We start from the raw sequence: 13,341 nt of genomic DNA, 5'->3' as shown, positions 1-13,341 counted from the left end.
GGGCTGTCCGTAAGCTGGGTGACAAGCTGGGTGTAACAATAGTATATGGGTTCCAGAAGCAGAGTCGTCTAATGGGATGCAGAAACTTTGGGAAAAAAACACAGTGGCAGATTTTGGCTGTCACCACCATGTTGGTTTTCGTTTGTGCAGAAGATCTGCTATATGACGCTTCTATTTATCTCTTAATTGCTACTTACGTAGTTATGCTGCTTGTATTAGATCAGCTCAGTTTACTGACAACAAGGTGGGAGGCCCATTCCTGGCTTTTTTATGGGGCCCTATGAATTCTGGTTACAAATAAGCCAAACAGCAGTGCTTAATGCCAAGCAGCAGCTGCAAAAGCAAATAGGATTTTAGGGTGTATAAAAAGAGATATAAAAACCTATGGTTCAAATGTAATATTACCTCTTCATAAATCAATTGTAAGGCCACATCTTGAATATGGAATTAAGTTTTGGGCTCCAAATTGTAAAAAGGATATAGGAGAGGGTAGAGTATTAACTTGGATGGGAGGTCTCTCTTAGGCTGGGTTCACACGTGGCGGAATTTCACTTGAATTCCGCTGCGGACACTCCGCAGCGTTAATCCGCAGCGGAGCCGTTTCTCCATTGACTTCCACTTCTATTTAGAAGTGTTCGTTTAGACGATGCGTAAAATTCCGCTGCGGAGCATAGGCTGCGGTGCGGAATTTGGTGTCCGCAGCATGCAAGGGATGTTGCGGAGTTGTGGCGGACTGGTTGCGGACTCATGGCAGAATTTCTCCATTGACTTCAATGGAGATTCTAAGTTCCGCAATGAAGTCCGCAGCTGTCATGCACATGTTATGTGTGCTGCGGATGCGTCTTGCTTTTTTGACATGACATTTCTTCATTCTGGCTGGACCTATGTATTTCTAGGTCTACAGCCAGACTGAGGAAGTCAATGGGGCTCCCGTAATTACGGGAGCATTGCTAGGAGACGTCAGTAAATAGTCACTGTCCAGGGTGCTGAAAGAGTTAAGCGAACGGCAGTAACTGTTTCTGCACCCTGGACAGTGACTACCGATCCCAATATACAGCAACCTGTAAAAAAAATAGAAGTTCATACTTACCGAGAACTCCTTGCTTCTTCCTCCAGTCCGGCCTCCCGGGATGACATTTCAGTCTAAGTGACGGCTGCAGCCAATCACAGGCTGCAGCGGTCACATGGACTGACGCGTCATCCAGGGAGGTCGGGCTGGATGCCGAAAGAGGGACGCGTCACCAAGACAACGGCCGGTAAGTATGAAATTCTTTTACTTTCACTAGGGAAAGTGCTGTCCCTTCTCTCTATCCTGCACTGATAGAGAGAAGGGAAGCACTTTTCCCGCAGTCCGCAGCAGCTAGTCCGCATCAATTTACTGCACATTTTGGGCAGATCCGCCGCAGAATCTGCAACGCAGATTCTGTGCGGCATTGATGCGGACAGTTGCGGAGGAAATCCGCTACGTGTGGCCATGCCCTTAGGGTATGTTCACACGGGCTATTTTCGGGACGTAAACGTCCTGAGAAACGTCTGAAGAATCTGAAGCAGAACGCCTACAAACTTCTGCCCATTTCCATGGGAAATACAGCGTTCTGTTCCGACGGGGCGTTATTTTGCGCCTCATTTTCCAAAAACGACGTGTAAAAAGACACCCCGTAAAAAGAAGTGTCTGTCCCTTCTTGAGTCGTTTTTGGAGCCGTTTTTCATTGACTCTATAGAAAAACAGCTCCAAAAACGGCCGTAAAATATGCAGCAAAATACGCTAGTTTGATTAAAAAACGGCTGAAAATCAGGAGCTGTTCGCTTGAAAACAGCTCCATATTTTCAGCCGTTTATTGTTAAGTGTGTGAACATACCCTTACGAGTGAAGGCTTGAAAAATTGCGCTTGTTCAGCTTGGAAAAAATAAGCTTTAGGCCCTGTTCACACAGAGTTTTTTTGCAGGCAAAAAAATCTGCCTCAAAATTCCTTCAGGAATTTTGAGACAGATTTTGACCTGCCTGCACTCTATTTGCCACGTTTTTCGCTGCGTTTTGTGTGGCGTTTTCCGACCGCGGGCATTGAGCGCTGAGAGCAAAAAATGCTTTGAAAACCGCTTTCTCTGCCTCCCATTGATGTCAATGGGAGGTCAGAGATGGAAACGCCCGAAGAAAGGGCAAGACGCTTCTTTTTCCCGCAATTGTTTTTTCCGCTCGCAGGAAAAAAACTCCTCCGCCTCCTATTGAAATCAATTAGGGTATATTCACACAGGTTGGATACCCTGCATAAAAGTACAATGCATATTCACCCTGGAGCCCACAGGGAATTCAGGCTGAAAAACGGCACCAAATTGCGGTGCAGTTTTTCGACAAAATGTCCGCTGCGTAAAACAGCAGGTTTAAAAAAAACTAAAAAAGGTTGTACTTATCCGCAGTCCTGGCAACGCGTCCCTTTGACGTCATGGGATGATGTTCTTCCCATGTGATTGCTTCAGCCTGCTGCAGGATGTCAGAGGGACGCGTCGCCATGACTGCAGGTAAGTATAACTTTTTTTTTTCTGAGTTGGGATTTTTGGGGCAGAGTCTATTTTTTTTTTCGCCGCAAAAATCCCAACATCTTCTATTTGTTAGGGTATGTTCACACGGCAGCGTCCATTACGGCTGAAATCACGGAGCTGTCTTCAGGAGAAAACAGCTCCTGAATTTCAGACGTAATGGCATGTTGCCGGCGTTTTTCGCTGCGTCCATTACGGACGTAATTGGAGCTGTTTTTCTATGGTGCCAATGGAAAACGGCTTCAATTACGTCCCAAGAAGTGACAGGCACAGAACATCGTAAAGCCCATTCAAATGAATGGGCAGATGTTTGCCGGCGCATTGGAGCCGTATTTTCGGACGTAATTCGAGGTTAAAACGCCCGAATTACGTCCGTAAATAGGGTGTGTGAACCCAGCCTTACATGTTTTACCACTCCATTGAATTAACTGGGGAAAACCCATAACAGAAAACCAGCAATTCTGCAGAATAAATTTACTGCTGCGGATTAAAAAACTGCACCGCAGGTCAATTTGTGAACGTTTTTCGGCAGGTTTTTTATACTGCGTGTTGATGAGATTTGTTCAAATCTCATCCACTCTGCTGCTACTGTATTACACTGCCGATTTTCCACAATGAGATACGTTACGGAAAATTTACAGTATTTAAGCTACTTCTGAACTGACCCTTTGAGCTGATCTTGTTAACATGTATAAATATATGTGTGGTCAATACAAAGAACAGGCACATAATATGTTCTTTCCTGGTGCCGATGTGTCCTCGCTCGTCCGACACGATGCAGGACCTGGGGCAGGAAGTGACGTCACAGCGTGATCTCTCGAGAACACGCTGTGTCTGTGCACTGCCAGAAGCTGGGTGTTAACGAAGAGAAGTGGATGATGCTGATTCGTCAGCATCATACACTTCTATTCACAACGCCCTGCTAGTAAAACAAGCAAAAACGCCCAGATGTAACACACAATACACGCCCACTTGTACATAAATTTAAACACGCCCAGTTGTACTTAAGAAAGGCTCATTTGCATAAATATAAAAATGGTCATAACTTGGCCAAAAATGCTTGTTTTTGAAAAAAAAAATGTTACTGTAATCTACATTGCAGCGCCGATCTGCTGCAATACGAGATAGGGGTTTGAAAATCTGGTGACAGAGCCTCTTTAAGAAGTTTCAGATAATCGGTGTCGTATATTCATAAATATGCTATTGCATATACTCCATATACTCTATATACTTAAAATTTCCACCCTTGAATACCACTTTGTTTTTTTGCTTTTTCTAAATAGGTTCAAAATTCTGTGCTAACTAATATCTTAATATATTTTTTTTTATGTGGTTGGTGCCCATTTTCTAAAACAGAGCTCCTAATCCCCTGCATAGACATAGATTAAAAAGATAACATGCTGGCTACTTGCAGCCACCACTAGAGGGAGCTTAGGAGCTCATTGTATACTGTTATACATTAAACACCCTAATAAGACAGTATGCTGTTTGCTCCCATGCTCCCACTAGTGGCAGATGCAGGTAGTCAGCATGTCATTTTAAAATCTGTGATAATGCTGGGGATTTACAGCTTTGTATAAGAAAAACAAGGCTCCGACAGCTTCAAATAAATATTAAGAACTTAATCATCACAGAATTTTGGATCTAAAAACGACACGATGATAAAAGGCAGACAATATTACTTTAAGGTTATGCCTCGAAACTTATGCAAAAATATATATTCCAACAATAACTTTAAGCATAGACATCTTAATATCCCTTTAATATAACTCATGACTGATGTACCTGGAAGATAAAGTTCTGAGGTTTTATGACGATTAAAACTCAGACTAAGATCCATTAATACATCAAAGCAAGATAAAGTTAGATGCAGATTTAATAAAGCCACTTCAAGATTTAATTTAAACCTATTTTTGCCTCAATAAATCAGAGAACCAGGCAACAAATGTGATTATTTAAATCGCTTCAATGAAATGTGTCAAATATTCAAGTGAATAGGACTGAAAAGTAATACCAAACACAGCCCAAAGACATGAGTGGCGCTGTTTGTGGGGGGGGAAAAAATATAGCTTTTTTTTTAACTTAAATGTACATTTGATGAATCTACACCGAGGAATTATGGAAGTTTGTAAATAGCAATTCCCTAGTATATTTTTTATTAAATTGCTTCCTTTTTATACAGGTGCACAGCATAGCAAATCTATCATGAAAATAAAATCTGCCCTTTTATATCCGACTATAATCTCTGAGGTGGACACTGTAATAAAAATAAATCACGTATTCTGCCAATGGGTTAATGAGAAGACACAGACACCTTTTATCTCCATGGTCCTCTCTCGGTAGATCTATTGATCCTACTATGTTCCTAAATTACACCGTCAACTCACCAAGTTGTCCATCCCCCTCTAAAGTATGTGCCTGGGGTTTAAAGTCTATCTTCCATTCTATAAAACTCTAAAGAATTCATTAGGATGTATTAATCTGAGCAATACAAAATAGTGCTCCTTTTCTTTCCGTCTTTTATTTTTGGACAGAGCACCGATCCTCTTCTTCTCTACACGGTTGTGAAAATCAATTTGCCATTTTCTCTGTCAGCCGCTTCCTCCACTCAGTGATCTGACCCATAAACAATTGTATATAGATACTTCTAGTAGCACATCTGAACCAAACCTAACTGTGTGTGGCCATATACACCTGAATATAGATCTGACTCCAGTAGTGGAGGAATTGTCCAACAGTAGACAATTCTACCTCTAAGGGCACATTCAGACGTGGCGGAATTGCTGTTGAATTCCGCTGTGAACAGTCCGCAGTGGAATTCTCCAGCGGCCGTTTTTTACATTTGTTTCTATACATTTTTTGGAAACTTAGTTTAGACGTTGCAGAAAATAACTGTGCGGAATTTAGGCTGCGGTGGAGAATTCTCCCTCCGCAACATGCTCATTATGTTGCGGAGAAGCAGCGAAATTTCACTGCGGATTTCAGCATTTGCAATGCAAAGGCTGAAATCTGTGGCAATGAATTACCTGTCAAATATGAAAATGTTGCTGCAAATTCACAAAGAATCTGCAGCAACATTTTCAGCAGAAAAATTCTGCCACGACTTTTAAGTAAACGTTCAATCGGGAATTAATAGATTTATTCTCAAAATTCTGTGCTGATTCACTTTTTGATATATCTTTATAACGGTCAGAGCACTTTTTCTGATACAAAGTTCCAGTGAGTTCGCATAGGGCGGATACGCTGTATAAAAGCATGCAGCATATCCGCCCTGTGCGCCGCAGGATTTCTGTGCGAAAAACAGTTTTTTGCCTGGAATGTCCGCTGCGGAAAACTTCAGCACTTAGCCGGCCAGCTAGCAAGCCACATCCCCCTGGGATGACGTTTCATCGCAGGAGACTGCTGCAGTCTGTGATTGGCTGCAGCGGTGGTCACATGGGAGGAAGCGTCATTCTGATCTCATCCAGGCAGGCCTCCTGGGATGACGTTTCATCCTATGTGACCACCGCTACAGCCAGTGATTGGCTGCAGCGGTCACATGGGATGAAATGTCATCCCAGGAGGCCGGCCTGGAGGAAGAAACACAGACTCCTGGGTAAGTATAAGATTTTTAAAAAAAAGTCTGAGTTGCGTTTTTTGCGGCGGAATCACTGTGAACCTGCCACAAAAAACGCAACAGCTGCTATTTCTTGCGAGTTTTACCTCCCCATTGAATTCAATGGGGAAAACCCGCAACAAATAAGCGGCGTTTACGCAAATACAATTGACATGCTGCGGAATAAAATCTCACACCGCAGGTCAATTTCTGAGCTGTATTTCCGCTCAGTATTTACACAGCGTGTAGATGAGATTTGTTTTATCTCAGTCACATTGCTGCTACTGTATTTGCTGCAGATTTTCCGCAACTAACTCCGTTGCGGAAAATCCGCAGTATTTATGCAACGTGTGAACGGACCCTTATACATATCAATAATAACACAGCATGTAGCAAGCTCACAGACTCCCTCTAGTGTTGGAAGCAGGAACCTACTCTATGTCAGTCAGTGTAGGGAATTTACAGCTCTGTATCAGAAAAATAAAAATCTGACTGCTATGATCAGTTTAGTTTGGTACAGCTTAAAGGATATGGAAACCTATACATGTGCATTTTTTTTATTAGTGCATTGTATGTATTATGTGGTATAAAACATTTCCGCCATTGGTTTGTATTAGACATTTTATACAGTTATTCTTTTGCAACTTGCATGCATTACAATACACTGCAAGCTGCTCGATTCTGCCTTCTCAATCCCGACAGACGGCCCTGTCACCTCAGTCTCCATTCCCTCTTCTCGTGATCGCACATCTACGCACAAATCTGATTTGATAAGATTCAGGAAAATATATGCTAGAGACTGAGTCGATAGGGATCCTGTTGGGATTGAGACTGAGCAGAACCGAGCTGCTTGAAGTGCATTGTAATATATGCATGCTGCAGAAGAATTATTTTTTTTAAAAATGAAAACCAATTGCAGAAATATTTTGTTCCACGTAATACATACAATGCACTAAAAAAAATGAGCACAGGTGTCCATAGCCTAGAATTAGAACAACCTAAAAGGAATTAAGTTTTGCCATGGTTGCATTGGACCAGGTATGTTTCCCATCTTCAGCCACCGATTTGCCATGTTAATGAGCGGTATTATACTGTATAAATGGACGTTTATGCTGTTCCTGAATGTAGAAGTCCTGATGTCACAGGCAGAAATACAATGTGGTGACATACAGAAGGAATATCTAATGGAGGACGAGACTACTGAATGAAATATGTTACAGTGAACAGCCCCTAATATGTGTTAGATCATTTAAATGTAGTAAAATACACCTGTTACCTGTGAAGACAAGAACATTTAAAGCACATCCAAACAAACAGGAAAAAAATGGGTGAATGCCATACTCACAGGGCTCCGGGAGATGTGGATTGCTGTATGCAGGGTTCTCGCACTAGAAGGCGGCTTAGAGCTGTCCTGGAGCCTGAAGAACTGGTATGGTTGGATTTACCACTAAATTTGTTTTACTGACTAACGTAATGGTGGCTCTAGAGGGTCAAACTTATCATTTTTTTTCCACTGATTAGTCCTTTAAAGACATTACACATTACTGTGTCAGTTAGAAGACATTTAATGGCGACTACTCAATATTTTTTTTAGGTATACAAAGAAACAGCTAGGCCAGTACTTCAGTGCGGGGACCCTGCGTACAACAGCCAGATCTTTCCTTCCTGGAACCCTTTGAAACCTTCGAGTATGACTAAGGCTGCATTCACATCTGCGTCAGGGCTCCGTTCATGGGTTCCATCAGAGCTTTCTGACACGGGACCCCATGAACAGAATCCCAACTGAAATAAAAGAAAACCATGATTTTGAATGGTGGCGCGAAAATCACGCAGCCACGCATCATATGCTGATGAAACACGGAGCTGTTATGTACCTTTTGCACGCGCAAAACTCCGTGTTTTTTGCACGTGCAAAACGCACACGCTCGTGTGAATCCGGCCTAAGGGGGGATTCACGCGAGCGTGTATTCGGTCCAATACAAGTCTATGGGGCAGTACAGACAGTCCGTGCTTTTTGCGCAGCGTTTGTCTGCTGCGCAAAAAGCGCGACAGGTTCAATAACTCTGCGTATTTCGCGCATCACGCACCCATTGAAGTCAATGGGTGCGTGAAAACCACGCAGGTTGCACGGAAGCACTTCCGTGCGAACCGACTGAAACAGCGCACCAGCTGTCAAAAGGATGAATGTAAACAGAAAAGCACCACGTGCTTTTCTGTTTCCGAACATCCAAACGGAGTGTCTTTGCGATGAGCGAAGCCGGACAAGCGAACCGAACTTCACCGGGTTCGGCCGAACTCGTTTTGGCCGAACCCGGCAAAAAAATTATCGGTACGCGACATCAAGAGATAGTCACTGTCCATGGTGCTGAAAGAGTTAAACTGTTTCAGCACCATGGACAGTGACTTCCGATCCCAATATACATGAACCTGTAGAAAAAAAAACGAAGTTCTGACTTACCGATAAGGGCAGATTCACACGAGCGTTGCGTTTTTGCGCGCGCAAACAACGCGGCGTTTTGCGAGCGCAAAAACCATTTGACAGCTGCGTGTGTCATGCGTGTCTGATGCGCGGCTGCGTGATTTTCGCGCAGCCGCCATCACAGAGATGAGGCTTGTCGACGCCCGTCACTGTCCAAGGTGCTGAAAGAGCTAACTCTTTCAGCACCCTCGACAGTGAATGCCGAACACAACAGCGAAAAACCTGTAAAAAAAAAAGATAAAGTTCCTACTTACCGAGAACTTCCCGGCCGTTGCCTTGGTGACGCGTCCTTGGTGACGCGTCCTTGGTGACGCGCCTCTCTTGACATCGGGCCCCACCTCCCTGGATGACGCGGCAGTCCAAGTGACCGCTGCAGCCTGTGATTGGCTGCAGCCTGTGCTTGGCCTGTGATTGGCTGGAGCTGTCACTTGAACTGAAGTGTCATCCCGGGAGGTCGGACTGCAGGAAGGAGACAGGAGTAATCGGTAAGTTAGAACTTCGTTTTTTTTTACAGGTTCATGTATTTTGGGATCGCAAGTCACTGTCCATGGTGCTGAAACAGTTTAACTCTTTCAGCACCATGCACAGTGAATGTCTTCCGACGTCGCGGACCGGAAATTTTTTTGCCGGGTTCGGCCAAAACGAGTTTGGCCGAACCCGGTGAAGTTAGCTTCGGTTGTCAGGGTTCGCTAATCGCAAAGACACTCCGTTTGGATGTTCGGAAACAGAAAAGCACGTGGTGCTTTTCTGTTTGCATTCATCCTTTTGACAGCTGTTGCGCAAACACGCAGTTCGCACGGAAGAGCTTCCGTGCGACCTGCCTGGTTTTCACGCACCCATTGACTTCAATGGGTGCGTGATGCGTGAAATACGCAGAGTTATTGAACCTGTCGCGTATTTTGCGCAGCGAACAAACGCTGCGCAAAATACACGGACTGTGTGTACTGCCCCATAGACTTCTATAGGGCATTGCGTGCCGCGCGAAAACCACGCGGTCTACACGCTGCCAAATCACGCTCGTGTGAATCCCCCCTAACTCCCGGCTTCTTCCTCCAGTCTGACCTCCCGGGATGACAATTCAGTCCAAGTGACAGCTCCAGCCAATCACAGGCCAAGCACAGGCTGCAGCGGTCACATGGACTGGCGCGTCATCCAGGGAGGTGGGGCCCGATGTCGAGAGGCGCGTCACCAAGGACGCGTCACCAAGGCAACGGCCGGGAAGTTCTCGGTAAGTACGAACTTTTTCTTTTTTTTCAACAGGTTTTTCGATATTGTGTTCGGCATTCACTGTCGAGGGTGCTGAAAGAGTTAGCTCTTTCAGCACCTTGGACAGTGACGGGCGTCGACTAGCCTCATCTCTATGATGGCGGCTGCGCGAAAATCACGCAGCCGCGCATCATACACGGATGACACACACAGCTGTCAAATGTTTTTTGCGCACGCAGCAGATTTTATTCCCAAAAAAATTTGTGACTGATAATCTGTTCAATTCATCTGAATGAAACTTGCAGAAATCCATGCACCTACAGCAGAAACAACTCCATTCAGATGAATGAAAATTTCTGCAACAAAATCTGCTGCGTGTGACTTCACCCTAAGGCCTATTCACACGAACGTGTTTAAAGTCTGTGATGCGCGCAGGAAAATCGCACGGACCTATGTTAGTCAATGGGGCCGTTCAGACAGTCTGTGATTTTCACGCTGGGTAAAACTCACGACATGTCCTATACTTGGCCGTTTTTCGCGCATCGCGCACCCATTGAAGTCAATGGGTGCGTGAAAATCGCGCACGGCACACGGAAGCACTTCCGTGTGTCGCGAGTGATTCGCACAACAGTAGATAAAGAAATGAAGGAAAAAATAAAAGCACTTCCTTAATTTCTTTTTCTAAACATCAAAACCGCGTGTCATATGGATGGCATATGCGAGAAAACCACGCAGCCACGCACCATTCACTGATGACACACAGAACTGCAACGCGCGCAAAATGCACACGTTCGTCTGAATAAGGCCTAAAAGGCATCAGATTTTAATCTTTGGATAACCTCAACAATAGAGAGTCAGTTTTCTTCCTTCCAGAGAAGAGATATTTTGTATGCATCATTGTAGAACACTATAAGGGCAAAGCCACACGTGGCGGAATTGCTCTTGAATTCCGCTGCGGACACTCCGCAGCGTTAATCCGCAGCGGAGCCGTTTCTCCATTGACTTCCACTTCTATTTAGTAGGGTTCGTTTAGACGAGGCTGAAAATTCCGCTGCGGAGCATAGGCTGCGGTGCGGAATTTGGTGTCCGCAGCATACAATGGATGTTGCGGAGTTGTGGCGGACTGGTTGCGGACTCATGGCGGAATTTCTCCATTGACTTCAATGGAGATTCTAATTTCCGCAATGAAGTCTGCAGCTGTCATGCACATGTTATGTGTGCTGCGGATGCGTCTTGCTTTTTTGACATGACATTTCTTCATTCTGGCTGGACCTATGTATTTCTAGGTCTACAGCCAGACTGAGGAAGTCAATGGGGCTCCCGTAATTACGGGAGCGTTGCTAGGAGACGTCAGTAAATAGTCACTGTTCAGGGTGCTGAAAGAGTTAAGCGATCGGCAGTAACTGTTTCAGCACCCTGGACAGTGACTACCGATCCCAATATACAGCAACCTGTAAAAAAATAGAAGTTCATACTTACCGAGAACTCCCTGCATCTGTCTCCAGTCCGGCTTCCCAGGATGACGTTTCAGTCTAAGTGACAGCTGCAGCCAATCACAGGCTGCAGCGGTCACATGGACTGCCGCGTCATCCAGGGAGGTCGGGCTGGATGCCGAAAGAGGGACGCGTCACCAAGACAACGGCCGGTAAGTATGAAATTCGTTTACTTTCACTAGGGAAAGTGCTGGCCCTTCTCTCTATCCTGCACTGATAGAGAGAAGGGAAGCACTTTTACCGCAGTCCGCAGCAGCTAGTCCGCATCAATTTACTGCACATTTTGGGCAGATCCGCCGCAGAATCTGCAACGCAGATTCTGTGCGGCATTGATGCAGACAGTTGCGGAGGAAATCCGCCACGTGTGGGCATGCCCTAAGGGTGCTCTATGTTCACAAAGGTCGGATATTCTGCGAAAAAGTATGCAGCGTATTCAACATAGAATCCAACGGTGCTGCATATTCTTGTCCGGAATCGCCGCTGCAGAAAGTAGAGCAGAAAAAAAGAAAAACAAATCAATACTTACCTCACTGGCATTGCCATAGCATTGCATCCGTGCAACCCGGCCTCCTGTGATGACGCTGCAGCCCACGTGACCACTACAGCCTGTAATTGGCTGCAGCAGTCACATGGGATGAAACGTCATCCCAGGAGGCCAGCAGTACGGAGCACAGCCAGGGGAACAAGGAGCTGTCACTATGACATAGCCAGGAAAGTTTTAATAAGAAAAGGTTTTTTGTTTTTTTTTAGATTTGGGATTTTTGCGACGGAATCACAGCTTTTCCACTGCAAAAATGGAAACATTTCTTATTTTTTGTGGCTTTTACCTCCCATTGAAATGAATGGGGAAAAAAACGCAACAAAAGTGCAGCAATTGAGCTGCATAAATTCTCATGCTGCGGATAAAAAAATCTGCACCGCAGTTCAATTTATGCACATTTTCTCTGATTCTGATATGGTGGGGATTTTTCGCAATGAAATCCGTTGCGGAAAATCCGCGGCTAATCTGCCCCGTGTGCATATACCTTAAAACAAAATACACTAACTAAACAGTTAAGAAACAAAATATGTTTATATTCAAAGCTGCAATGTCCGTGATGGGAGTGATCATGTGTGACATAAATACGTATTGTTTCCTTTTATACCCATAACCACTTCAAAGTCACACCGTTCATACGCATATCCGTAGCGAAAGAGAACTGAGTCCTTCATTTGTCCTCAGTATTTGTGTTCATAATTCTATATGACTAGTTAAATCCGTTTCTAGGAAAGCTGGAAGAAAACTACTAACATGGCTGTCATTACTACTCCCACATGGGTTGGCACTCCTCTTTCTCAGACTCCTGAATAGCAATTCTACTTGGTCATACAGTGATACATCTCCTGCTTCATTACTGCAAAAACTTTTCGACAAACAGTATGGGGGCTGTATTGTCAACCATATTGCTTGTCACCCAATTTTTCAAGCAGAGGGTAAAAATTAATATTTACAGGTTCTCGGTTGTCGACTGTTTTAGGTCTTTAAGAGTCCACAATATATAGTGTTCGGACTCCATCGACACTAAGGCCCTGTTCACACAGAGTTTGTTTGCATGCAGAAAAATCTTTCTCAACATTTCTTCAGGAATTTTGAGGCAGATTTTGATCTGCATGCATATTCTTGCTACGATTTTCACTGTGTTTTACAACAAAAGCCAATGAGCGCCGCAGGCAAAAAAACGCTTTCTCTGTCTCCCATTGATTTGAATGGGAGGCCGGAGGCAGAACCGCGGCAAGAAATAGCTAAAAACCGCCGAGGAGAAAAACCGCCTCCGCCTCCTATTAAAATCGGTTTCGGTTGATTTAGGTGCGGTTTCCACGTCAAAATCAGCGTAAAAAAACGGTGTTAACTGGGCCTACGAGCACTAAATAATACTGTGTACAATTCAGGCTCTACAAGTATTCTCGAAGGTAACTGCCTTTCTTTGTTTCTGTTTCCTATGTACAATTACTACAAGGTAGGAGGATATTAGACAAAATGTAGAAAGACTTTT

The 13,341-nt window shown here is 44.4% G+C and overlaps 1 protein-coding gene and 1 long non-coding RNA gene across 2 annotated transcripts in view; one reads left to right on the top strand and one right to left on the bottom strand.

The window, feature by feature from the left end:
- The window catches only part of FAM13C (family with sequence similarity 13 member C), a 302,988-nt gene that overhangs the window by 115,381 nt on the left and 174,266 nt on the right, over positions 1-13,341 (bottom strand). The gene's annotated exons all lie outside the window — the stretch shown is intronic.
- LOC142662901 (uncharacterized) overlaps positions 9,023-13,341 on the top strand; it is a 224,171-nt gene continuing 219,852 nt past the window's right edge. The window contains exon 1 of the long non-coding RNA XR_012851031.1: positions 9,023-9,094. This is a non-coding gene — a long non-coding RNA (uncharacterized LOC142662901). The remainder of the gene's footprint in view (positions 9,095-13,341) is intronic.

The sequence above is a fragment of the Rhinoderma darwinii genome, chromosome 11 (assembly GCF_050947455.1).
Source record: "Rhinoderma darwinii isolate aRhiDar2 chromosome 11, aRhiDar2.hap1, whole genome shotgun sequence".
In the NCBI taxonomy this organism is placed as follows: domain Eukaryota; kingdom Metazoa; phylum Chordata; class Amphibia; order Anura; family Rhinodermatidae; genus Rhinoderma; species Rhinoderma darwinii.
This window is presented reverse-complemented; position numbering and strand designations above follow the sequence as displayed.